At 34.9% G+C, this 24632-nt stretch overlaps 1 long non-coding RNA gene across 2 annotated transcripts in view; it reads left to right on the top strand.

Moving 5' to 3' along the window:
• Positions 1-305: 305 nt before the first annotated feature.
• Positions 306-24632, top strand: part of LOC147583080 (uncharacterized) — a 126757-nt gene continuing 102430 nt past the window's right edge. For both annotated transcript variants that reach the window (XR_015242798.1, XR_015242796.1), the window contains exons 1-2: positions 306-604; positions 17268-17392. This is a non-coding gene — a long non-coding RNA (uncharacterized LOC147583080). The remainder of the gene's footprint in view (positions 605-17267; positions 17393-24632) is intronic.

Genomic DNA, 24632 nt, shown 5'->3' with positions numbered 1-24632 from the left:
AGTTCATGGTGTTAAACATTGTAAGTCCTTGATTTTTTTTACACCAATTGCTATTCTTACATTTGCATGTGTTATTTCAGTATGTAATGTGTTTATATACATATATGTGTATATATATATATGTGTGCATACATACATGCATACACATATTTCTATTCTCTAAGTAATCAAAATAGAATGTTGTGGCATGTTTCTCTACTGGTATGTGTATCTCTGATCTCATAGACAAGATTTCTACCTTTTGGCTCTATGCTTCTATACTTCTCTGTTCCCTTTGTGACCTCATCACATGTGTCCTTACTGGTTTAACATCAGTCCTCTGCAAAAATGTTATTTCGATGAACGCAAGGCTGAGACTATCTTGTTCACTGTCATATCATCAGCCCCTAGCGAAATGACTAAGTATATAGTAAGAGCTTAAGAAGTATTTAATGAATTGAATTGAAATTGAAATTCCATATTCCCTTTGTAAAAGGCAACTGTCCTTGAAATGAGCAACACGCTAAACCATGTTATACTAAAACTATATATTCTCAGGCAAAATCCTAGAAGGCAATGTTGGACAAGAAAGTTATGTACAAATGGTATAAAGAGGCTTCAAACAGTAAGTTGCTGAAATTCTAGTTTTGCTTAGAGCTAGCTCCTATTTGTAATATTATCCATTCTCTTAGAAAATATTTTTGTTAGGCATTCTGTTCCATGTTAAAGATTGAAAGACAAATAGAATAGACTAATTAAGGGAATTAATTCTTAAGAAGGTCAGAAGGACTTTATGAAAATGCATATTAGGCCAGAGGTCTTAAAATTTTTGCTGATGTACCCTCAATGAGTATTATGAAAAAAGTGTGCGTTCCTTTACATGTTTTAAAATCAGTATAAAAAATTCATTATATGTTTAAAAAGAAGTAAAGAGTCTAATTTCTGGCTTCTTTTAAATATTGTAATTTTAAAAATTAAAAATGCTACATAAATCTTTTACACTTTACATTTCAGTAGAATCTAAATACCATAGCACTTTAATATCCACAACCAGACATTTAATAATTTCATTATCAAGCTTTTCTTTAATCCTTAGAAACTTGATGTCCTATCTTTTATTCTTTAACCTTATTTACATTTCATTTTCCCTAGAGAATTTTATCCTAAAATAATATATTTCTAAACCCATATCTCCTTTACTAATTACTAAAGTATCTCATACTTCTCTGTAAGAAAACTCTGCTTATAAATTAAACATGTATTTTTATTTTCCACAACTCTAAGATTTTAAATGGTAAATGTTTTTCCTGGAGGCACCTGAGTGGCTCAGTTGGTTAAGCATCCGATTTTGGCTCAGGTTGATCTAACAGTTCGGGACGTGGAACCCCACATCTGGCTGTGCGCTGTGCAGAGCCTGCTTCAGATCCTCTGTTTCCCTCTCTCTCTCTCTCTCTCTCTCTCTCTCAAAAATAAACATTAAAAAATATATATTTCTCCTGGAAGTAGTTAGATTTGGAATTACTATTAGTAGACAATGTTTTATATCCTTTTGCTTTGATCAAAGCAACAAAAATATATAAAACATTTGACAAGTAATTATTAAGTGTATAGAGAAAAAATTTATTATAAATGCTCCTATTAATAAAAAAGGGACTACATGTTTCACATAGTTCATATGTCCAAAAATGATTCTTCCTCATTCTTATAATAACAGCGTCCAAAAACAATTTTATTTCTGTTTTCATTGATGGTAACACTGAGAAGTATTGTCTACATATTAGGAATTTTATCATAGACATGTCACATATTTTCTTAAACTTCTAAATTTCACATATTTTCTTAAACTTCTAAATTTTCAGCTAAAGATTGTTGTTTTATCATTACTTTTGATGCTATATCAGCTGATGATTCAGTTAGGTCTTACATATTTGATGAGAGGAAAGACGAGCCATTTGACTTTCAAAGGAAACCCTATAAGTTGAATCATCCGCTTCCTCAATTTCTGGAAAGTATATCAAAAGAATTCATCAAAAATTATCAGCACCTTAATTTACATTTTATTCCTTAACTTAGGAATACCTTGTCTAACCTGACATACTCAGAAAAGGTTGGAAAATCCAAATATTATTAATTTCAGCATAATTTTGCTAATACAATATTTTTGTAAAATATTTTATCTTACAATTTTTGAATATGTTATTTTCAAAAGCCAGTTCTCATTGCCAAATTAATCAGATTAGAATTATTTCTTATAGAAGTGTGACTTCATTTTTTACTCTATATAAATACAGTAATGTGTTTCCTTGATTCAATGGTCTTGCTTCTGAATTCTAAGATAAACATCTGGATAAGGCCCGAACTTTGTCTTGAGCAGGTTGTACTCTACATGATATAAGGCCCTGTTGCTTTTAATATGTTTTACCAATGCTCCTTTTGTTTTTCATAGACCAGATTCTCCCACAGGGAAAATGCATGTAAAAGATTAGAAAGGGGAAATTTAAATGACAACCTAATGTTAGTGTTTTCCAAGCAGATTGATTATTTTTTTGTATTTATTTAAAAATTTTTTTATGTTTTTATTAATTTATTTTTGAGACAGAGAGAGACAGAGCATGGGCAGGGGAGGGACAGAGAGAGAGGGAGACGCAGAATCCAAAGCAGGTTCCAGGCTCTGAGCTGACAGCACAGAGCCTGACGCAGGGCTCAAACTCACAGACTGTGAGATCATGACCCGAGCTGAAGTCGGCCGCTCAACCGACTGAACCACCCAGGCACCCCAGCAGATTGGTTTTTACAAAAGGGAATATGAACTTAGAAATCTGAAGATTAGTTGTCCTAAAATTTGTTTACCCTTTACTCCTTGGAGAGTTTTCATGTAATTGTGTTTGCATCATTCTAGGTTAAATGACTTGCATAAAGTTACACAACTTAAAAGTGAATGAGTTGAGATTAGAACCCAGGTCTAACCCAGAAATTCAGGAACTGAGCTATTTTGCTCTACATTATGTTTTATGATCTCACAGAAAGAAATGAATGGTGTCTGTAGAGAAATCTGGGATGTAAGATTAGGAGATACTTTTCTCTCTCTCTACGCCCCTTTCCTATTTCTACTTTTTCTTTCTTCCTTCCCATCCCTACCATAAAGTGGAGGAAGGACCAGTGTAAAAGAGGAGTTTAAAAAATAGACACGGCATAAAGCCTAACTTCAAAGTCTTTTTCATACATATTAGTTTTAGGAAATAGCTTCTGAATTTGCATCAGTTCAAATTGTCTATATGCCTGAGTACAAACCTTCTTGCATTTCTAGGACTGTGCATGACCTAGACGGAACATTATTGATCTAAGAGAAGAAGCAATGCTTGAGACCAAGTAAGATGTCAGCCACAGTCTTTTCTCTTTAGTCTATTAGGGCAAAGTTGCTTCAGAGAGTAGACTGTCCTCACTTTGGAGAGACCAATTCTGAGGGATGGTGGGTAAATTTTGATAGAAGGAGCAGAGATGGTAGTTGGGAGGGAGGGGACTCATGATTATTACACGATCAGACCTTAATAATTGGGAATATCAGAGAGGCACAGTCTGAAAAAGGAAGGATTAAATGGAATCCACAGTGGGACCTTGGAAACCAATACAAATGTACTGAACTAGAAAATGTCGTCGTAACCAGCTACATAGTGTATGGGACATCATGTGCCAAATTTTCTAGCCCATGCAAAACTGAGTGAAGCCTCTTAGTTAGATTTTAATTGTAATGTAAATGTGTTCATGGGGGAAGAAAGTGAAAGAAAACACAGCTAAGAAAATGTGGAAAGGAAAAACTTCACCTTTATTAATCAAAAAATTTTATTTTGATCAACTTCCTGCCCTTAAAATTGGCTATTTCACCCCCTCCCCACCCCACACTTTGGCATTATTTCCGGGGCTGATCAGTCAGCTACAGTTGCAAAGTGTCTACACTGTGTTATGTGCAAGCTGTTGTGCTTCCTGGTGTTTGGCCTCTAACTTCTAGCATTGAAGAAAGAAAGAGTACCTTCATCTTCTTCAGTAGGTGACTGGAACAAGTTAGCCATCCTGCTTCTCATTACATAAGTCCTTAATTTCCTAAACAAACAAACCCCTCAACGTCTCCAGAAGTAACAGAGATGGTATTCATATGTCACTTACAAGTCCCATCACATCACCGTCTCTCCCAAATCTCTTTCCAAAGCTGACTTTTTTCTGAATCCCATGCAAAGGAAAAAAGCCATAGGTAACAGAGGCATGCTGTTACTTTCATTTGTGTGCTTCGACATAGGTATGGTTTTGATAAATATCTAAATGAAAAGGTAGGAGGGATGATGTCATGAAAAGCTTATGCTTATGCCCATTGAGCATGTGACTTGGCTTGGGACTCTTGTCCTGCAGATTTCTGAGCAGAGTAGCACAAGAATATCTTCTATTTCTATTGCAACTTGGACAGCTGGAAAGGAAGCTAACAAAAGGATCCATCAGAACATGATTCTCAGTTTCACTTATTCAGAATTAAAAGTAAGTTGGGCAGTGGATTAGGAAAACAGCCTGTAATCAGATCAGTGACCCCGTGAGACCCTGTCATTAAAACTTTAGTGTTGAGCCTGCAAGCCTCTGTTCCTCTGATTAGGCAATTTACTCTATTTCCGTTCTTCTGTCTGCCAAAACATTTAGTCGCAAAATGCTTTCTAATTCTCTAGACTCATAAAATGGTGTTCTGAGGAAAAGGAAAGGAGAATGGATTATCTTATTTAGCTACCTATCATGATGCAATCAGAAAACAGGAGAGATTTATAGATAATATTATAAAGAGACAAAAGCAGCAGATTTCATTTAGATGGCCAGAAGGGCACAGAGTCCTGCTGAGTCCTGACAGCCCGACATGAGTGCCTTTGCTCCTCATGTGTGTGGATCACAGGGATTACTTCCATCAGTTAGCAACATGGTGGAGGGGACAAACTGGGGCTGCATTTTCACTCAGTTGATTGTTGCTGAAGATCACATGTATGACGACATGCAGTAACTCAGTTTCCAAATCTGCGTGGTATGAATAACAGTTCTTTCCATTATCTTACAAGTTTATTTTGATGCAGTAATTGCTGGGGAAGTGTTTTAAAATGTTTTATATGAATAAAAGATAGTTATCTAACTTATAAATTCTGACTTTGATCTTTAATTCAGGTCTAATTCTATTGGGGGTTATTATTAAATATGGTCATTATGTATTTATTTTATTTCTTGTTTAAGGATGATACTGATTTAAAAATTACAGGGCAACATCTAATGGAGTCATTGAGGTATTTCTATTTATATCTTTTGTGAACATTCCAAGAGATTACAGCCTACTTCCCCTAGGGACGATTGGAGACACCAGAAAAGACTTTACTGTGCATCTCATCTCATTTCTAAATCAAGGTGGGAAGCCACAAATAGAAACACCAAACTATTATGGGCTATCGAATTTCTCAGATATGTTTCCTTCTCATCTGATTTAGATGTATAGCCAGGGTTCTGACCCCAGCTTGCTCCTAGTTTGATCCTTAAGTGTAATAGATTTCCCAATCATTTGTCTTAATAATGCAAGTAAAACCCACTAACATCCTACTTGTTAATCTGATTAGATGCCAAGCCTTAGCTCCCCAGAGATGTCCCACTGCCTGTGAAGACTGAATAGTAGCAAAAGAGATGAGGCCAGCTTGTAGAACACAGAGAACATCAATAAGGAGCAGGGGAGAAACACGGTTGAGAGATGACAAAGGAATCACTGTGTACAACACGTTTTCCTTTCCTCAGACTAAGGGCATTCTAAATTGTGTTGTATAAGCCTTAACCTTTCCCACAAAGGCGTCTGTAAGAATAAGTGTTTTTGCAACCCCATTCGTGGTGATTCTGTAAATCAAGAAAATATCTTCAACAATGGAAATGTCACATCTGCTTATGAACCATGTTTAACGGAGTTTGTTTTTCTTGCTTTTTAAATCAAAGAATTGGCTGCTGTCTCCCTTCACTTCAGACCCTGAATGCAACATTACAAGGTGAAATGTTAGGGATGTCAGTGGTAGCAACAGTGTTACTTTTTTAAAGTGCAATGGAATATTTAATGTTTTATGGCTGGCTCTGTGGGGTGAAGTTGTAACATGAACTAAAATGCCAACATAATGTGTTTTAAACTGAATACTGCATTATCATGGACATTTTAAGAATGTAATTGTTTTAACCAAGTCATAAATTGGGTTGCCACCAATTACTTCAAAAAAGATCAATGGGGGCAGGGGGATGAGAAGACAAGTGTGTGTCCTTAACAGTTTACCTAATGTGCTCTTGAATTTTGAGTAAAAATGGCATATCCCTCCAGTGCCATATTTTCTGTATTTGAGGAGGAAAATGTACTTGTATACTTTCTCTTTTCATACAGCATAATATGCTATGGAAGAAATGCTTACGATGTGAATATAGACACCAAAGTGATGACTTCCTTTTTAGTCCTGCTTATCTTTCTCCAGTACTAATAAGCCCACCCCCCCCAACATACACTCAGATGTTGTGAGAAGAAAATTATGAAGGAGAGAAAAAGAAAAGTATAAAATAGCTATGTTGAGGGGGCAGCATTACAATATATACAGATATATAGACAAAAGAAAAAAATGAGAAAATTTGGGGTAAGATATATCAGCAGTGGTATAGATTTGGGAACCCCCCCAACACCAGCCATTAAAAATAAAACAAAAAAAACAGGACTAGCCTGACAACTTTATTTATCTTTTTTAAAAAGTTTTATTCATTCATTTTGAGAGAGCACACGTGTAAGCAGGGGAAGGGGCAGAGAGAGGAGAGAGAGAATCCCAAGCAGGGTCTGTGATGTCAGCACAGAGCCTGATGTGGGGTTCCATCTCACGAACAGGAAGACAATGACCTGAGCCAAAATCAAAAGTCGGACGCTTAACTGATTGAGCCACCCAGGTGCCCCCAGCCTAACAATTTTAAAAGCACATATTAAGTATCCACAAAAAAACATAATAGCAAGAATCCAAACTATAACTCTGTAGGCCAACTCACCAGGAGCAGTAAGTCACATTTGGTATTAGCAGCTGTGTACAAGGAAGAAGAGGAAATAAAAGTAACTTCTGATGACCTTTATAGCAGGAGAAACTATGCATCTAACAAAATGAAAGGCAGCTCAGAGTCCCAGTTAGCTGGGAAGTTCAGCGGGTCACATTCAGAAAAGTAGCCTAAACTAAGGGGGCAGGGTTCTCAGGCTTCATTTCAGAAATGAACATGGAAGGACTACAGAAAGGTTCGTTGTTATGGGTCAGACTAGATAAGTAAGCTCCCAAACTAACCAGCTGATGCTTTTTCCCAGTACTAAGCTCTACAATACAGAAACGCTGCTGAACTAGAATATGACCTGAGAAAGATAGGAGCAAAGGAAAGAAAATGTCCAGAAAAGATGCGGTAAGAGAGCAAAGGAGGCAGATCTCAAAAATACTCAAGACCATATTTTTGAATTTTTTACTATACTAATAAGAGTACAAAATCATAAATATTGGAAAGCTGTTCTTGTCTACCTTCTATTATTAGTTAGGAAAACCTCTCTTGGTAAAATATAAGCAACATAGAAAGATTATAATAAAATTCCACCCCAAATTTAGAAAGGTAACAATGAGGGGCGCCTAGGTGGCTCATTAAGTTAAGCGTCCGACTTCGGCTCAGGTCATGATCTCGCGGTTTGTGAGTTTGAGCCCCACGTCGGGCTCTATGCTGACAGCTCAGAGCCTGAAGCCTGCTTCGGATTCTGTGTCTTCCTCTCTCTCTGCCCCTCCCCACTCATGCTCTGTCTCTCTCTCTCTGAAAAATAAACATTAAAAAATTTTTAAAAATATGGTTATTAGAAAGGTAACAATGATCAGAATAAGACTCATACAAATATGCAGTGAGTTAAAATAATTTAAGAAGACAATGACGGCTATTAAAAGAATAAATCAACCAGATTCAGATAAACACAGAAAAGAGAAAAAGAGATATTTGAAGACAGGGAAGATTTCTAAAGTAAATTGACATAACTCATGAAAGAATTAAAAATATAAAGTCATTTAGAAAATAAGTTCAAAGTAGAACTCAAAAAGGAGCAAATACCTTGGATAATGCTCTGAAATAAATACAAAATATAATATATAAGAATTTTAAAATAGGTGAAAAAATATCAATGAGTGTTATATATGGAAATTTGGTAAGAACATAAAACATGCATTAAGTGACTCCTCCTATAAGAACCCCAACATTGGACAGAACTAAAAATTCCATGAAACATTGAAGCCTTTATATTGAAAAAATGTACAATGTACTTAGGGAAAGCAATAACAACATAATTTGAGATATAATCTCAAAAAAAATACATTGGCAGTCAGGCAAAATGCCCAAATCATTTGTAAGAGAAAGATAAGCATTTATCAGACATTTTGATATCATGTTGTGATGGAAGCAAATGGCAAACCATTTTTAAGATCATCAAAGGAAGGAAAATGGAAGGTAAGAATTGTATATCTGGCCAAACTAGCCTTCATATATAAAAACAACAAGCTGATAAAAGAATTTAGGAAATAAATGTCGATTCCATAAGACCTACCTTTAAAATCTAGACAATGAACTTCAGACTACCAAAGTGACTGGAAAGCATGTACATAAATTGTGATGGTGAGAGCCGAGTATATAATAACCTGTAAAACTAAGATATGGCTATAAGGGAGTCAGTATAGAATATGAAGGTACATGCAGTAAAAATATAGTCAACTATTAAAAATGAGAATAGAAACAGTATATAGAAAGTAGAATAGGCTCACTTATTACTTTATAGAAATTAACAAAATAAAAGGATATTGCTACAAATTAAATGCTTGAAAGAAGGGTTCCTAGTTAAATTTCAAATGGCTTAGACTAGTGAACCAATAAGAATACTAAAATAGAAGGGACTAAGGATATTATATAAAGTCACATAACATTTGGAAGAAAATAGAAAACCTTTCTAGAATAATAAAAAATATCCTCCTTCCCCCTAAAAAGACAGCAAATAAAACAAATCACAAAGAAATACAACAAGACAGGATAGGACAAGTTGTCAGCAAACATAAAAGAGTCAGATAGGTATATTTATTTATTTTTGAGAGAGAGAAAGAGAGAGAGAGAGAACGCATGAGTGAGGGAGACGCAGAGAGAGAGACACACAGAATCCAAAGCAGGTTCCAGGCTCTGAGCTGTCAGCACAGAGCCCAATGCAGGGCTTGAACCCACGAACTGTGAGATCATGACCTGAGCCAAAGTCAGATGCCCAACCCACTGAGCCACCCACGTGCCCCAAAAAACTGGTATATTCTGATACCAGATGAAGTATGTTTCAAACAGGGGCACAACCAAACACAAAAAGGCACATAATGATTACATAATGATAAAGGATTCAACTTATCAAAGAGACACAGTAATCCAAAATGCTTGTACACTAATAACAGTTTGAAAATATGTGATGGAGGAACACCAAATATCCCTCAGTGGAGAAATACATATTTATCATAACTGCCATAGGCCATGTCAATACTTCTCTCCTAGTAACTGATAAGACAAGCAGAGTTTTAAAAGCCTACAGAAGACTTCAACATGCTCTTGACCAAATTGACCTAGTGCACCAATAGTGGAGATAAAAATAGATTATTGAAGTAGTCAATCCAAAAGACAAGAAATGAGAAAGAAATAAAGGACAGATGTGACAAAACCTGTAACAATCTGGTTGAGTCAAAACTAACCATATCAATAATATATTAAATGAAAATCTAAACACAGATTTATATGTTCAAGATTTGAAGACTGGATATAAAGCAAACTTCAACTTTACAATGTCTTTAAGAAAAACACTGTGAAGACATAGAATGGCTTAAATAAAATTGTGAGAAATATATACAATGCAAACACTAACCATAAGAAAGCTGGAGTGGCTGTATTAATTTGAGATAAAACATATTTCAAAACCAAGAATATTATAGAAGATACAGTGGGCCATTACAAGTTGATAAAAATGCCAGATTAAGATATTGATGTTTTTTAGATCTTCAATATTCTTCTGGATATATATGTATGCATATACACATATTATATTCACACTTATATAGAGAAAATATGAATAATTTCCAATTCAATACTCAAAAATGTCCAAGAGTAGACACTGCACAAAAATAGATACAAAAATGGCCACTATTCATGTGAAAAGATGCTCACTCATCAGCGAAATGCAAATTACAATCATGAGTTAGCAAAATGTAAAGATTGATAGATTGTGCAGGTGAGAAATCTCACACGTTGCTGTTGGTAGTACAAAAGGCAAAACCATTCTGGAAAAAAAGGTTGTTCACTTTTGTAAGTTACAAATTCTCTTCGTTTGACCTAGCAATTCCCAGTTACTTGCTTAAGAGAAATGAAGACATATGTTTGTAAAAAAGACATGTGCTTCATTTTTCATAACAGAATTTTTCATCATAGTAAAACCAGAACCATCAATTGCATTGTCAAACTGGAGCCATCAAAGTGTCCATCAACAAGTGATAGAATATATAAATTGCTTTACATCCGTACGATGAAATAAACCTCTGCACTGAAAACGAAGTGAACTACTGATGTACTCAACAAATTGGATGGGTATCCTAGATATTCTTGTGAGTGGAAACAACCAGACATAAAAGATTATACTTTCATGTAATTTTTAAATCTTAAAAAATGTTTGTCTATTTTTGAATGACACAGAGCTTGAGTGGGGGAGGGACAGAGAGAGAAGGAGACACAGAATCTGAAGCAGACTCCAGGCTCCGAGCTGTCCGCTCAAAGCAAGACACAGGACTTGAACTCACTAACCGCGAGATCATGACCTGAGCCGAAGTTGGAAGCTTAACTGACTGAGTCACCCAGACGCCCCTACTTTATAATTTCATTTAAATGAAATTCTTAAGCTAGCAAAATAAAACTAGTGTGTTATGTCACCAGAACTCAAGTGTCAACATGATAGAGGCTTTTTATTAGGCAAAAATGGGCCCTGAGGATAACTGCTGTTACTTGGAAACACAGCAAATATGTTTATATACAAGAGTTTATAATATCAAAGATTATTTTGCTTATGATTTGGAGATTGCTAAGGAGCAAACTTGTGAATTTTTGTGAAAAGAGAATCAAGCATTTATTCTGCCTTTCGATACCATCTGCACCAAACAGTTGATAAGAGGAAGCTCCTTTTCATAGAAATATTCTTAAAAAAAAAAAAGGAAAAAGTTGTAGAATTAGAAAAACAATTACCATTTTGCAACCCTTGCAGAAATAACAGATCTTGACGTTGAGCATCGATGACTGCTAGTATTGCGTACAAGCAAACAGAAGACAGCCAGACATCATGTGCCTCATAGGGGACATGGACGCTGACGCATATGAAGTGTACCTGATAAAAATTATAAACCTAGATCTGTGTGACTTCTCCATCTAACTATACATTAAAAAACATAGATAACAGAGGAATAGTTAGCTGGTACTGCAGGAATGCTATCACCAAAGTTCAGCTTCTGGAAAAAAAATTTTATTTCATCCACATATAATTTGTAAGGATTCAGGGGAGGTAGGAAGAACGTATAAACTAAAATAGATTTTAAAGGCATTCTGATTAATTGCAGTGTATGGACTTTATTTGGATTCTGATTTGAACAAATATTTGTTAAAATTCTGTGAGACTATCAGGACCATCAGGAAATATAAACAGTGTGTGTTTGTTCATATTAAGGAATCTTATCAAATGTGTAATTATTCTAATGGTATTATGCTTATATTTTTGAAAGAGTTCTTATGTTTTACAGGAAAATACTGAAATAGTTATAGATGTAATATTTGGGATATGCTCCAGAGTTATCTGGTCAGTATGGTGTTGGATCTAGATGAAACCAGGTTGGCCATCAGCTGCTAATTATTGAAGCCCTGTTAACGGATAATTTGGGGGTATTTTTATATAACTTTATACAACTTCTGGATGTGGTTGAAACCTCCCACAGAAACATATTTAAAAAAGAAAAACACAGTGTCACTCTATCCCCAAAATCAGGTGTGAATTTTAGTCAGTGAATCACTGAGCAGCATGAAAGCAAAATGGTGGCCGATAATAGATTACACTATTATATATTGCGATCTAAGTGAACTGTACAACAGATACTTGATTTTATTCACTGCATTTCCTGGACTTTTAGCACTGACACAATTTACATTCTGTAGTTCTTATCTCCAGTTTATCATCCAGGGAGACCTGATCTTAATTTTTAAAATTGCCTTTGCACTTGCTGCTATTTCAGTGATCACAAAGGGCATCACATATGCCAAACTTAATTACTTCCTCACAGTAATCAATCTAGTAAATTTTGAACATCCTTTTCTTCTTGAAAGAATATCTTCTCCATTTTGTAAGAAGCTGTTCAATCTAACTTAATCTTCTCTTCTTTGTTGAACCTTGAAATATAAGCATTATCTGAGAGTTTACACAGGAGTACCACAGACTAAGCACTGCAAGACAATGGAAGCTAACCGAAGAAGTAGTTATAAAAAAGGGTAGTTGTAAAAATTCAAGATGACAAACCATCTATGTGGTTTTTACTTTTGGACCAGGAGGAAGGAGGTTTTGAGGAGTGCAGCGGGTTCTCAACACTGAGGTCCAAAATTTTTCAGACATTGAATGAATGTGGAATGAAAAGATAAAAATACAAAATAATTGGGGCACCTGGGTGGCTCAGTCAGTTAAGCATCCATGTCTTAATTTAGGCTCAGGTCATGTCCTTACAATTTGTGAGATTGAGCCCCACATCGTCAAGCCCTGCATCATCAGGCTCTATGCTGTTAGCTTGTGATTCTCTCTCTTTCCCTCTGCCCCTCTCCCACGCTCATGCCTGTGCACACTCTCTCTCTGTCTCTCCAAATAAACTTTAAAAATACAAAATAATTAATAGTACCATAGGTTGAAGAGTTATATAAATAGGAATACCCACTGGACTTTTTGTTGAGATGGGCCTCAAGTGGTTGAATAAATATCTGTTGAAATGAGTTGAACTACCAAGATCACTATGAGTAGGATGGTGGGAATGGAGAGGTGATCACATTGGATTGAGGAATGATCAGGGGTGAAGAAGACACATTCAGCCAGTAGAGCGTGCAACTCTTGATCTCAGCACATTGTATGTGGAGCCTGCTTTCAATTATATATGACTAAAGCTGGAAAAAATGTTAAAAATTTTTTTTTTCAACGTTTATTTATTTTTGGGACAGAGAGAGACAGAGCATGACCGGGGAGGGGCAGAGAGAGAGGGAGACACAGAATCGGAAACAGGCTCCAGGCTCTGAGCCATCAGCCCAGAGCCTGACGCGGGGCTCGAACTCACGGACCGCGAGATCGTGACCTGGCTGAAGTCGGACGCTTAACCGACTGCGCCACCCAGGCGCCCCTGGAAAAAATGTTTAATGGAGCATCTAAGAAAGCATACTTTGTTCCTCCTCCTGCTTGGGCTGTAGGTGTGATGGTTGGAGCTCTAAAACCATCTTATAACTGTGAGGTAAACTTAAGATAGAAGCCAGCCACAAAGAATGGAGGATTATTTTATGTAAGAGAAAAATGAGCACCATCAGGTTTAAGTTACTATGTCGAGGGGTCTCTTTCACTATCAGTTGAGTGTAATTCCTGGTTAATACACCCACCACATTCTAAAGATTTTCTAAATCTTTTTTTTTCCCTTAGAATGATTTCTTTCAGTTACTTAAACCTTTATGAGTAATTTACTGGCAATCAGCACTTCTAAGACTCTTCTCAGAAAGTGTTTGAATTTCTTGTTTTGTCTAATATAGAGTGACATAAAACTATTCATAAGTCTGTAACATAGGAAAAAGTAAGTAAAAGTATATGATGAGATTCTTTTTCATTATCACGGTATGGATAGTTATGTTATTTGCTACCCAGAAATACAAGAAACATTGTGTAACCCATAAAGACTAAGGGAAAAACTAATGCAACATTATTTAAGGCAATGGCATAAAAGTGTGCAATTTCACTAAACATATATTGAGTCTTGGAGACTGAATGGAGGCAGCATGAATTTGGTTCATGGTTATAAATCTTGTATTATTTCCTCTTAACTGAGGAGACCAGAATTGGAGGCAGATGTTCCTAAATATCTCTCCTCACTAAGCATTCAGAAAGATTTTTGCATGTGTAGATGTTGTTGTTTTGTTGTACTTTGAAGTTAATTAGTTTTTTTTCTGTACTGAAGAGTAATAAAACTGCATTCTGAAAATACATAATTCAGATTTTTTTCATTAACTCAGACTAGCCAGCTCATGGATTAGATGGCATTTAAGATGTTTTATAAAATAAACTATTAGGTTTTACCCAAAATATGAAAGAGAAAATGAAATGTAGAAGGATAGAGAGAAAGCAAGAAATCCCTAGGCACTAGAGATAATAAATATACATTTAGAAAAGAGTCTGTTTTATCAGTGGTAATGCCTGTTCAAAATTAGATCTGCCTCTTTGGGTTCAAACCACTTTTATAGGGTCATTGAGAAGTCAATGAACTCTGCTAATGATTTTCATGTCTTTAACAAGGATGACATGGCTCTATTTCTATTAGTGGTCATGCTTTTGGGTTTGTATATTAAACATATGTTAATATCCCACTTGATGTAGGTCACTTAGGCTTCATTCTTTTAATTTGCGAGACAGTTCTCAAATAATCCTTTTAAACCTGGCTCAGCCAACGATTTTCTGAGAATTTTTTTGCTCTCTGGTAGGCAGCATTGATGATGTTAGCATTCCCATGGAAGTGTCTTTTATTTTCCTGAAATTGAAAGGTTAAGATCTTTGGAAGGAAATCAGATGTATAAAGTAAGAGTTGAGTTGACAGCCAGAAAGTTGCAGTGGGGGAGAGGGGTTAAAAATCTGCCTGAAAATTTGACAGGGAAGGGTTCTCCTAGAGAGTAAATATAGATAGACTTATTTTTTTCTTGCACCTTGTTTTTTGTTTCCACTTTCCTAAGCGGGAAGTTCTGTGTTTTTTAGTTGCAAAGAATTGGCCTACAAAACTGAAGACTTATAGGTTAAAGTACATGATTGTGGTGTTTAGCTTTATTCTTTTTTAAATTAAAAAAAGTTTTTTCAGCTGATTTTACTTATTTTGAGAGAAAGCACAGGAGGGGCAGAGAGAGAGGGAGAGAATCCCAAGCGGGCTCCACACTGTCAGCACGGAGCCCCCTGTGGGGCTCAAACTCACAAACCATGAGATCATAACCTGGGCCAAAATCAGGAGTCAGATGCTTAACCGACTGAGCTGCCCAGGCGCCTCCGTTTAGCTTTATTCTTAATGGTCTGCATTTTGCAACATAGATTATATGATCCAAATTTGCTTACTCAAGTTTTCTCAAGTATTGTGTCATGACTTGAACATTTACCACAGGGAAAGGCAGGTAGCTTCAGCTGCCTTTCCCTAGCTTTCATGTAGCAATTTTTCAACAGCTGTTATCAGCAATGCAGCTTCTCAGATGCACATCTGAGTTTACAATTTAGGGACAAATCAGAAAGAGTTCTGAGGTATTTATCCTTAAGATGATGTGGTTAGTTATGCTTCCCTAGAGTCAAATTAAGCCTGAAAATAATCACTAAGCATAAAATACTCCCTTGAATCTGATATCTTCCATCAAATAAACCCAAGTTGTTTTTGTCCATCTCTGTATCAAGTAGGGGGAAAGCTGTGAGGAAGTCTAGATTTGGAGCTTTGGGTCCTGGATTCAAGTTCCTACTCTGCAAGTTGCCACTTGTATAACCATTGGAAAGCCATTCAAATCTCGTGTTGTTCAAATTTCTTCATCCATACAAAAGGCTAATAATTATAATTACAATTCTTGGGTGTTTGTTGTGTGCCGGGCATTATGCACATGACATGGATTATTCAGTTAATTCTCTTAACTGCCCTTTGAAATAGACACTGTAATAATTTCCATTGCAAGTCAAGAAGGCTGTGACTAACAAGAGTTAAGGTAACTTCCCCTGAATCACAAAGATTGCAAGGGCTGGAACTGGAATATGTCCCTGGGAGTTTATCCAATTTGTTTCCAGAAACAATGCTTGCTTTTAACTTACATATCATGATGTAATTTGTTAAGATTTAAAGGCTATAGAAATGTAAAGTGGTAGCATTTTTATTATAAAAACTTGAACTGTGTAACTGTGAATTGGTTAGTAATGGAGATTGCTTGATATTGGCAGGAAGACCATGAACTGGGAGGCCTTTTGGGTATTCAATCTGTTTATATTCCTCATTTAGGAGGCCTGAGGCACAAAGATTGGATTAGTGCCCTATAGCTGACTCCACCCTGCAGTCTCTTATTCTTGAGAGTATCTTGTGGAATGTACAAAATTTGATCAAAACGTATGAAGTAGGCCTTTTTCTCAGCATAATTCCTATCTGAAAGGGAAAGATAGAATGATCAGATAAAGAGCATACTTCCTATATTCTTACTGTCCAAAAGACAGTTTGTAAATTGCTACTAAGAATATTAAGTTTTGTGTAACATTAACTTGAAAATTTAAAAATTGCTTTCTGAGTTACATCTTAAGCTTTGACTGCACATGCATTACAGTGATCTAATATCTATGTGCTAATTTTGTCATTAATTAGTATGCCCTTGGCATCTGGCACCATATGCTGCAATGTTCCAAAAAAGTTACCATAGCATAGCTTTATTACTGCAAATCATAACATTGGTGATGCATGATTTAGTAAGCACAGTGATATTTGACAGAGGCTTCAAATAATTATTATGGCATATTTAATATGCACTCATCAAAGCCTTCTGAATAGTCTCAGATATGGTAACCAATATAGATGTACAAAAAGGACATTAGAACCACAACAAATATTATCAATAATTTCAGTGAATAAGTATTTTCTATGTGATTTTTGAAGTTTATATCTGTATTTTCATAGAGCCTTATTAAAATGATGCCCTCAGAAATATAAGATCACTCCCAATCACAGAAATAAATGAAATATACGTTTCTAAAACCATTTAATTCCAATTTGGTACATCAATTACTTAGCATGTATTTAAACACATTTCATAAAAACATGTCGGGATATTAATTTCTTTTCCTCAAATACTCATTAGGCTTTTTGTTACACATATGTGTTTCCGTATGCCTTTGAGAGATAGCCACCCCTATATTCTTGTTTTTTCAGGTATGGATGTCTTCGGTTGAGATTAACTGGATATGGTTTCTCATTACAAAGTTAAAACGTTGTGAAGAGGCAAGAGTGAATGACGGCATTACATCACTAACCACCAGCCACCATCTTTTGGACTGGTAAGTCATTTTGGTGCCTTGTTTCAGTGACTTGAACCTATTCCCTAACAGAGGTCACAAACCTACTGAATTTCTATATGTTGTACTTTATCCATCTTTTTAAGTTTTCTGTTAGAATATGAACGTTGGCTTCTTTTGTGTGTTTCTGTAATCTAAGCAGAAGTAGAGCACACTATTCAATAACTTTTAAACTTAAAATCTTTGAAACAGATATATGTATTTATGTGTGTGTGTGTGTAAATGGTCTTAGGAAATATAATTGACCTTGATAACTTTATCGTAGAAATGAATGAAATCCATTGAATCAATGAAGTCATGTTATACACCTCAGAATGACAAATTTGGGAACTGAATCTGGATCTGCTCTAATGGTACTCTTTGGACTGTGTCAAAGTTTTATGGTTCACTAAGGAGGGACGGGGAGCAGATAAAGATTATGGGAATAATTTTTTTTTTTTTTTTTTAGTGGCTAAGGGAACCAAAGTGTCTGAGATGATATCTCTTCGCTTACTGTCTGTCATTGGAACTCACTCTTTGAATATAAAGAATGGGAATAAGTTATCTCTGGCTCTTTATCAATAAATTCGGGTAGTCACCTGCCTTTCCTGCTACACACTAGTTTGTGGGAATCATAAAGGTTCAGTGTAATATCAACAAAAATTCTATTCTAATTCTATCAACAAAAATTTCTATCAACAAAAATTCTGTTTCTATAAATTTGTACATTGACTAAATGTACATGAAAATTATAAAATAATATCTATATATCAAATATAGGTGCTACACACACACACACACACAACACAACACACACACAACAGTGACCCTTGATTTATGATAGAGACGTAACTGCAAAAGAGTGAGGATGGTTTATCTCAGGGAATAGTGCTATGCAAGTGTATATGAAAAAAGGCAAGGAGGAAATCCTCAATCCACTACTTGGAAACAATTAAAGGAAGTTCTAATTGTGAATTACATGTCTAAGTATGAATGGTAAACAATAAAGCTTCTTGAAGATAATAGAGGATTTTAAATGAAAGCTTATAAAATAGTATCTGAACATCATTAAAAATAAGCTATTAGTAATATTTCATTAAAATTAAAAAATTCTGTTTATCAAAAGACACTTTTAAGTGAGTGAAAATCAAGCCATTGAGTAGGGGAATATATTTGCATACATAAGAGTTGAAAACTTTATGTCCAATGTACATAAAGATCTAAAAATAAATAAAAGTGAGATAGATGGTCCAAAACAGAAAATGTATGAGAGGATTGGGCTACCTCTTCACAAAATAAGATCTATAAATAGCCAAAAAATGAAGATGCTCAACCTTATTATTCAGCAGGGAAATGTCACCTAAATATAATATCTACACATTAACCATAATGCTAAATTTAAAAATACTGATAATATCAAGACCTCACAATGGGACTATAAATTATTTAATAATTTTGAAATACTACTTTGTAGTGTTTACCCCATAACCTAAGAATTCCATTCCTAAGTATATTCCCAACGGAAATATGTGCATATGTACACCACAAAGCATGTATAAAAATATTGAGGGTTCAGAATGAAAACCTCCCAAATGCCCGTCAGTAGTAGAATTGATGAAGTATGATATATTCATAACTTAGGATATTATATAACAATAAATATGAAATAATCAATGGTAAAGCAATAGTATAGATGAATTAAACAAATATTTTTGGGTGAAAGAAACAGCCAAAAATATGTATTGTATGCTTCCATTTATTTGAAGTTCAAAAATAGGCAAACTTAAGACTATTAGAATTCAGGGTGCTGGTTATCTTTTGGGAGGAAGTAAGGGTAGCAATTGTAGAGTGGCATGAGGGAAGCTTCTGGTGTAGTATTAATGGTATTTTTCTTTACTTCTGTGGTAATTGCACTTGTATGTTCATTTTGTGATACTCCTTGAATTCTGCACATGTGATTTGGACATAATTCTGTGTATATTCTACTGTTTATTATAAACAATTATTTTTAATTTGTTTAAAGTTTTATTTGAATTCCAGTTAGTTGACATATAGTGTAATATTAGTTTCAAGAGTGCAATATAGTGATTCAACACTTCATATAACACTCTGTGCTCATCACAGCAAGTGCATTCCTTAATCCCCATCACCTATATCACCCCTCCCCCATCCACCTCTCTTATAGAGTTTGTTCTCTGTAGTTAGGAGTCTATTTCTTGTTTTTTTTTCCCCCCTTTGCTTATTTGTTTTGTTTCTCAAATTCCATATATGAGTGAAATCAGACGACATTTGACTGACTTATTTCACTTAGCATTATACTCAGTAGCTCCATCCATGTCATTGCACATGGCAAGACTTCATTCTTTTTTATGTCTGAGTAATATTCCTCTGTGTGTGTGTGTGTGTGTGTGTGTGTGTGTGTGTGTGTACACACATCACATCTTCTTTATCCATTCATCAGTCAGTGGACACTTGGGTTGTTTACATAATTTGGTGATTGTAGGTATTGCCACCACAAACATCAGGATGAATGTATTCTTTGAATTACTATTTTTGTATTCTTTGGGTAAATACCTGGTAGTGCAACTGCTGTATAGTAGGGTAGTTCTATTTCTAACTTTTTGAGAAACCTGTATACTGTTTTCCAGAGTGGATGCATGAGTTTGCTTCCCCACCAACAGTGCAAGAGGGTTCCCGTTTCTCCACATCCTCACCAATAGTTGTTTCTTATGTTGATTTTAGCTATGCTGACAGTCATGAGGTGATACCTCATTGTGGTTTTTATTTAAATTTCCCTGATGAGTGATATTGAGCACCTTCCCATGTATCTGTTGGCCATTTGTATGTCTTCTTTGGAGAAATGTCTATTCATGTCTTTTGCCCATTTCTAATTGGGTTATTCATAAGGCTTATCAAGAGAAGAAGACTTGGGTACTATTTTCACAGACTACTCATAAACTCTTCGGCTTACGACCTTTTCTTGTTTTATATAATTTTCAACTAAGTCAAACTTTGATTTCTGTCTACATTTTTCATAACCATGCCTTATATGAAATTAACCCTGTTGCTAGTATTTACTACTATCAGCCAATTCATGGAATCTCTGATATTTGTGACATAGAGAAGAAAGTAGATTTTCAAGGTTTCCTAGGAGGATTTTTGTTTAGCTGTATTTACGTGGCTTAGAGAAGAATATCATTTCTCTACTAAATCATCTACATGAGGTAATTGAGGTTCTAAATGCAATTAACCAGATTGCTAGATTTTTCAGTCCCAGAAATCCAATATACTTGGAGATTTGAGAGTGAGTTGAGAGCCTTATTTCTAAAAGCTTTATTAATTATGAGACTCATTCTTATGGGCTTGGCTGACTAGTTGGTATTGGGAAAGTGGCTGAAGGAAATGGCTTTTATTTACTTCTGATCCATCTATCCCTGAAATAGAATTAAGATATTTATATCTCCAGGCATCTGGAAATGATTTCTCTGAAGTAGCACCCAGGCAAAAATAAAATAAATGCTCTTTCTTTAACTTTTCCCTCTCACGTAAACAATCCAAATGCATATAGTTTATTGAAGGAGACTAAAGACAATATTTAAGTCATCAATTAATACATGGATAAATTTTGAATACCTGCAGCAACTATTTCTAGGCAAAATAAGATATATTGGTATATATTCCTAATGATCTGGTTAGAGATTTCTAATTTTACTTGGAAGAGTTTCAGGGTAAGTGATACTTTTTCACTTTTTTCAATATTCCACATTTGCTTCTAAGGCTGAGTGCAATTTTATATTTGCTGGATTTGTGGCAAGTACAGAAGTAATTATTAACTTAATATAGTTTGTGTAGCCCCCATTTTTGCTGCTATATATTTCACCCTTCAATTCATTCCAGCTGCTAATTCATACTTTATATATTTCTTCACTCTGTGTTCTTTACCACAAAAGTGATATTTTTGAACAAAGAAATATAATGGCACACAATCCAGCTAGTGTACAATAATCTATGTTTCAGTGCTATATTAGAAATACATTCTTGTAAAAGTAGGGGCAGTGTCCTATTCTTAATTAAAAAATGAAAACTCTCAATATGTATACTTGTAAATATCTATTCAAGGACATGGGTTGAGCAAATTTTTGAATACTGCATTTGGAAGTTTTATTAAATAACAAGTTAGTATTGGTATGTGATACACATAGAAATAAAATATATGTAAATTATTATGGAAAAATATTTGATGAGGTCTTAGGAATATAAATGCAATTAATGAAGTTATATCACATTCCTGAAATAATTTTTTATTCAGTCATCTGACATATTGTCAACTATAAAGTATATGTAAAACAATGACTAAAGAAGATAAGATGTATGTTATAGGCCAATTCAATCGGGCTCTTTCCACCGCAATGATGATAATATTATAGTCTTAGTCCAGTGTTTGAATTTTTTAGCAAAAGTCTGGATAGGTTCTGTATCTTCAACTTATTACTCCTATTACTTGAAGGGATTTTAATCATTGCATAGATAAAAACATAACTTAAGGAAAAAAAGCAAAATCATGACTCTCAGGTAAATATAAAATAAACATGTCAAAGACTTTATTTAACTCATTAATTAGTGAAGGGAACTGGTAAGATGTTATGACTCGTTCAAAGAGCACTTAAGAAGTTAAGGTATTATTAGGCAATTTATCGAAGAAAATTTAGGGTAAAATTGTTGAGTTGGGTAAAATACTCTCTAATGTCTAATAGGTCATAAATCTTTGGAGTTACATATTCTTGCGGAGAGAAATTATTTTCATTGTTATTGGATAGAAAATCTACAAATTAACAAGTAACTTCAATAAATTTTGGATTTTTAATTAATAATAAACAATGCAATGACCTGAGCACATTCTTGTAGACAATCCTTGGATGGTTTTGGCCCCTCAATATTGAAAGGATGTGTGTTTTAACTTATTTGCCTTCTATCCAAGTTTTGGACAATTTTTCTGACACAATATAGATATGCAACTTATGTTCATATAAAATGCAATTTGAAATTGACAAATAGTTTTCCCTACTTAAAACCATATTGCCAGAAGGGGCAAAATTATCCCCTAATTCAAGTGCCAGGCTACAGGTTATTAAATACCAAGAAGGAAGAAATGTGCTCACGAGAGGTGCAAAGAACTGTGGGTGTTTATACTTCAAGTAATGCGATGAAATTGACTGTAACTAATAGAGTGTGAAATAGTCTCCCAAGGAACATAATGAAGTCCTAAAGAAAATAGCTTAAAACAGGAGTGGACAGAGGTCTCGAAAATACAAGCAAGAAGGAAAATCACTGCTGCACTGGAAAGTGATTTTTAAGTCATTACAAAGTGTTTTGCCTCTAATTTTGTTATTTTTATCCATGACTGGTCGTGTGTCATTTTAGCATTGATTTACCTAATTTATATATACTCCAGAAAACAAAATAGAATCAGAGATTCCATTGCTTTTAAATATCAGTAAGGTACAGCAAATATTTGCTCCATAGATAGGTAGTGCTGTCTGGAAGTACACATTATGGGGAAAGTTGCTAAGCTGGTTTCCTTAACAGATCCCAACACTGATTCTGCACATCATTGATATTCTAGTCAAGTTTCTTGTTAAAATACTGGATGGCATAATGGTTTTGTGGTCTGGACAATTACTCCTGAGGGTCTTCACAAGAGCCTAAACTATCTCAGTAACCAACAAAGTTAGGTATAGGCTTATAAGCTTAATATTAGTGAAAATAGATGAACAGTGAATCATAGTTATAATAAATAGACATTCCCAAGGATTTAAGAGAGGGAGGAAAAGCATAAGATATATTTTTTAACTTTTATTTTAGATAGAGTGAACTGGAGAGAGGCACAGAGGGAAAGAGAAACAATCTTAAGCAGGCTCTATCCTCAGTGCTGGGACATGGGCTCTGAGGCCACCACCCTGGTCATGACCTGAGCCTATATCAAGAGTTGGTTGTTCAACCAACTGAGCCACCCAGGCACCAAGAGATTCTTAACTATAGAGAATAAACTGAGGGCTGCTGGAGGGGAGGTGGGCTAAATGGGTGATGGGTATTAAGGAGGGCACTTGTGATACGCACTAGGTATTATATGTAAGTGATGAATTCTACTCCTAAAAGTAACATTACACCATATGTTAACTAACTTGAATTTTAAATAACTCCTGGAAGAAAAAATGGCAAATTTCATATTTAGAGGTACATTTCTTTATGTTAATTATGTTTATTATTAGCAGCGTACCAATATTCTCCTAAAAGGATGATTTCTGTCATACATCATTATTTTTTAAAAAATAAATGTAATCATCAGACCATTTCTTCATGCTAAAATTTAAGGACTCTTTTTCATTTTTACTAGCTTATCTCCCAACATGGGTTTGATGGATATGAGCTATAATTTTTCTTACTTAGAATGATTAAAACATCAAAAGTTGAATGCAAACATCAGTAGTATCAATATTTTTATAGTCAGTGAATTTTCTGAGATTGTCTACATTTAATTCTATTTGACCACTGATGTTGCAATTTTGTAGTAATTTCAAGAAAGCTGGTTTTTATTGTTTTGGTTTCCATGTTTGATTTAGGCTGCTATTAACAGAAAAGTGTAGTCATTCCAATTTAAATGGTATTTAACCTCACTCATTTTTTTGTAGGTTTATTTATTTAATTTGAGAGAGATAGAGACAGAGTGAGCAGGGGAGGGGCAGAGAGAGGGAGGGAGAGAGAATCCCAAGCAGGCTCAGCACTGTCAGCACAGAGCCTGAAGCAAGGCTCGAACCCACGAACTGTGAGCTCATGACCTGAGCCAAACAAAATCAAGAGTTGAACACTTAACCGACTGAGCCACCCACATTCCCCAACCCCACTCATTTTTATTTAAGGGAATTTTTTTTTATGCTACAAAGAAACCATTTGGGGAGGCACCTCTGTAACACATATTCCACTAATATTAGCATTCAGGACATATGGAAGTACTGTTTAGATTTTTTTTACTGTATAAGAAGAAGGACCACTCTAAGAATATTTTGTTCCTAAAAATAATTATCATTTTAAAATAAAAACTAAAACAGTTACCTTGTTGTAATTTTAAAAGTTTGTGTTCAACAGAGATAAGCAGATGCTATTTACATTTTATGTGTCTATACAAACATTGACATTCCATGTGTTTATTTTTATTTTATTTGTTAAAGTATGAAATTCAACGTTT

The sequence above is a fragment of the Puma concolor genome, chromosome A2, assembly GCF_028749965.1.
Source record: "Puma concolor isolate L17-30 chromosome A2, mPumCon1.1.hap2, whole genome shotgun sequence".
NCBI classification, from domain to species: domain Eukaryota; kingdom Metazoa; phylum Chordata; class Mammalia; order Carnivora; family Felidae; genus Puma; species Puma concolor.
This window is presented reverse-complemented; position numbering and strand designations above follow the sequence as displayed.